Source organism: Nyctereutes procyonoides, unplaced genomic scaffold (genome assembly GCF_905146905.1).
Source record: "Nyctereutes procyonoides isolate TBG_1078 unplaced genomic scaffold, NYPRO_anot_genome, whole genome shotgun sequence".
NCBI classification, from domain to species: domain Eukaryota; kingdom Metazoa; phylum Chordata; class Mammalia; order Carnivora; family Canidae; genus Nyctereutes; species Nyctereutes procyonoides.
In genome coordinates this window covers 54904772-54909316 of record NW_026575140.1, presented here as the reverse complement: position 1 = coordinate 54909316, position 4545 = coordinate 54904772, and positions in this window count along the sequence as shown.

Below are 4545 nucleotides of genomic sequence, written 5' to 3'. Positions count from 1 at the left end.
GTCTTTCCTCCTTTGTCGAATATTAGTTGACCATAAAGTTGAGGGTCCACTTCTGGGTTCTCTATTCTGTTCCATTGATCTATTTCACCCCATATTTGTAAACATATACACAATTTTTAAAGATTTTATTTATTCATGGGAGACACAGATGCAGAGAGCTAGGCAGAGGGAGAAGCAGGCTCCCTGTGAGGAGTCCGACGTGGGACTTGATCCTGGGGTCTCCAGGATCACACCCTAGGCTAAAGGCAGTGCTAAACCACTGGGCCACCGGGGCTGCCCCCTACACAATTAAAAAAAAATTATTTATTTATTCATGAGAGACACAGAGAGAGGGGCAGAGACACAGGCAGAGGGAGAAGCAGGCTCCATGCAAGGAGTTGGACAGATTGAATCCCGGGACCCGGGGATCGCACCCTGGGCTGAAGGTGGCACTAAACCGCTGAGCCACCTGGGCTGCCCTCTACACAATTTTTTAAAACAAGTTTTTAAACATATACACAGCCAATAGGCATGTTTTTGTGTCTTGCCTTTAAAATTTAAGAGATGATGAAAAGTTTTGTATGTTAACTCTTCTTTCACATCATTTTTTTTTAAGGATTTTATATACTTGAGAGAGGTGGGGGGGGGGGGCAGAGAGATAGAGTCTCAGGTGGACTCCAGGCTGAGCAGTAAGCCTGATGCAGGGCTTGATCTCATGACCCTGAGATCATGACCGGAGCCAAAACCACGAGTCCGAGGCTTAACCGACTGAGCCACCCAGGCCTGGCCCCCACATCATGATTTTTTAATAGTTACTTACGACTCCATCTTGTGAATGTACCATAACATACTTAACTGGTTTTCTATTGTTAGGAATTTATGGTGCTCTAATTTTTTGTTCCTTGGAATATTCTAGTAAACCTATGCACATATATGTTTATGCATATCTTTAATTATGAAATTTACAAAATAGTAAATTTTGTGGTCAAAGGCTACAGATGTTTTAAGGTTTGCAATAATGGAGTCCCTGCTGTTGGAGTCTCCACAGTGATGGAGACTGTGTTTTTGCATAGGAAAGCAAAAAATACTAATGATCATGATCATCAAATGTTGTAAATATGCCATAATCAGTGTAGCAACCTACTTGCAAAAAGATGACAAATCTTGCAAAAATTGCAGAATTTAATGAAGTTGGTGGAAGTGGTATTAGAAATCTGCTTGAATTTTGAAAAACCATTGATCAATATGAATGCAGCAGCATTGAACTTAACTAGTTAACAATTGAACTGAAAATGGATCTAATAATTGTTTCACAAGAATGAGTTCAGAATCAAAGGATTAGGAAGGCCCTTAAAAATACCAATGAAGCCATCACACATTTTTGCAAAAAAGGACATTCTTTGTGATTGCATTGCAGAATTCAGCATAAGGGATGTTATAGCATGTATTTAGTCTAAAGATTAGCAGAGAGTTGCAATTACAAGCTAAATCTTGTAAAATATAACAAACTTATTTCAATAATTTTGGTTTTATTTTTGGGGTAAAATCTCAGACTGTCCTCTCTCCCAAATTTATTATTGTAGTTTTGGACTTCATTTTAATTTAGATTCACTTTGAAATGTGGTTTTCCCAGATGACATGTTGTCTAGGTAGGAAATCACAAGGATTTATAAAAAAACCGCAAAACTATTGAGTGAGTTCAGTAGGGTTTCATACACAAATCAGTTGTATTTGTATATGCTGTATACTAGTAATGAAAATGTGGATACCAACGTTAGAAATATAGTACCATTTATAGTAGCTAAAAAACAAAAAGAAAGGAAAAGAAAAATTTAGATGTAAATCTAAAAAAATGTGGGATTCTGTATGTCAAAAACTATAAAACCACTGATTAAAGAATTCCGGGAAGATACAGATAGAGAGACATACCACATTCGTGAATTGGAAGAATCAACATAGTAAATATGTTAATTCTACCAAACTGATAAGCAGATTTAATACAATTCCTATCAGAATTTAAAACTCTAGCTTTAAAGTTTGACATATAGCATTCAGATTATTAATTTTGCCAAAACATGGTGATTGTATTATTTCCCTCAATGAGAAGTTTTAAACAATTTTATGGAGGTATAGCTGACATAATATAAAAGCACATATTTAAAGTGTATTGGCATATGTGTATGCTGTGATGCCATCATCTGAGTCAAGGTAATGAACATGTCCTATTATCCCTAAGTCCTCTGCTTCTTGTAATTCCTCCTGGTGACCACTGGTCAGGTTTCAGTCACTACAGATTAGTTTTTATATATTAGAATTTTATGTAAAAGGAGTAATAGAGTTTACACTTTTTTTGGGGAGGGTTTGTCTACCTTACTCAGCATAATTAGTTGGAGATTTGTTCACTTTTTTATATGTTAGTAATTTATTTTTAATGCTAAGTAACATTCCATTGTACAGATTTACCATAGTTCGTTTCTCCATTCACTTGTTTATGGACATTTGGGTTGTTTCTATTTGGAGGCTATTACACTTGTTTCACCATTCCCTCCCCTCCAGCGGTCACCGTTTTCTGTATTTATGAGTTTGTTTTGTTGGTTCATTTATTTTATTTTATTTTTTTAGATTCCACATATAAGGGAATCTACCAAATACATGGTATTTGTCCTACTCTAATTTCATGTAGTGTAATAACCTTGAAGGTCCATCCATGTTGCAAATGGGAAGATTGCATTCTTTTCTTTTTTTATGCCTGAATAATCGTCCATTATATATAGTGTGTGTGTGTGTGTGTATATATATACACACATATACACATATATGTATGTATACACACATGTATATGTACAGATATGTGTATATATATATATCACAATTTTTTAATCCATTCATCTACTGGTGGACACTGTTGCTACCATGTTTTGGCTACTGTAAATAATTGTGCAGTGAACACGTCTGGGGGTAGTGTGGTGGTAGTTAGTGCATCTACCTTTTCAACTTAGAGTTTTCTTTTTTTTTTTTTTTTTCAGATAAATCTGCAGAAGTGAGTTTGCTGGGTTATAGGGTAGTCCTATTTAAAATGTTTTGAGGAACCTCCATACTGTTTTCCATGGTGGCTGCACCAGTTTCCATTCCTGCTACCAGTGCATGAGGGTTCCCTTTTTAACACATCCTTGCCAACACCTATCATTCTGACAGATATGAAGTGGTGTAATGTTTATATTAAATCTTTTGGCTCTTTAGAAATTAGGTTATTTATTTATTCATTCATTTATTTATTTATTTTGAGTTTTTAAGACCTCTTTAAATCTTCTGGATACAAGTCCTTTATCAGGGATGTAATTTCCAAACACGTTCATCTGTGGCTTATCTTTTCATCCTTTTTAACAGTGTTTTCAAAGAGCAGAAACTTTACATTTTGATGAAGTCCAATTTATCAGTTTTTTCTTTCCTATCTTGTACTCTTGGAGATGTAGCTAAGAAATCTTTTTTTTTTTTTGTAGCTAAGAAATCTTTGCTTAAGCCAGAGTTCCAAAGATTTACTCTCATGTACTACTAGAAGTTTTTGTGATTGTAGTTTTGATTTTCTCTTTGATTTTTCAATCTCTCTAAAATTTTCCTTGAGAGATTTTATTTATTTTGAATTTTTTTTCATTTTAAACTTTTGTTAGTAATCTTAGACATATTTGAGACTGTGGGTTGTACAATTTATACTGTAAAAGACTGAAGCTGACAGGGTTGGGAGGTAGGGGAGAGTAGATGCTGCAAGAGAGACAGGAGCCCATAAGATAGTCTTATGTAAAGTCACCATTTTTGCTGTACTGACTCCCCTCTTTCTGGAGACCAAATTCCTAATGTTTGCATTCTGCCACTTCTTTCTTCCATAATCTTTTGTCCTTCTTTTCTGAAGGTTTTTTTCCCCTTCTCTTCCTCTCTGATTTTCTCATTCATTTGGTCAGAAAATTCTTGTGTGCTACCTTCATAATACACCTAGCATCCTGCACTCTCATAATTTCCCAGGGCTGTTTCTCCAGTCTGAACCACTGTCATTTGTTATCTTTTATTTTACTGTAGGCTCCTTACTAGTCTCCCAGTTTCTACACTTGCCACCTTTAGTCTGTTTCTCAACGTGGCAGCCAGAGTAATTTTTTAAAAATGTGTGCTATATTATATCTTCTCTACTTTAAACCCCCCAAAGCTTTCACATTTCACTCTGAGTAAAAACACAACTCTGTGGAGAAACCCTCAGGCTGTACAATATCTGGCCCCTGGTTCCTCTCCTATGTCATAACTCTATTTTGCTCATTCTCCAGCCCTTGCCATATGCCCACCTGCCCCTACTCCAGGGGCATTTTCTGTTTTTCCCCCTGCCTGGAAGTATTCTGACCTCACATACTCACTTGGCTTACTCACTTGGTTCCTGCAGATCTCCAGTCAAATGTCTTTTTTTTTTTTTTAAAGATTTTATTTAAGAGGGAGAATAGGAGTGGGGTGGGGGGTGAGGTTCAGAGGGAGAGGGAGAAGTAGACTCCTGATGAGCAGGGAGCCTGACTTACTTTTTTATTTCCC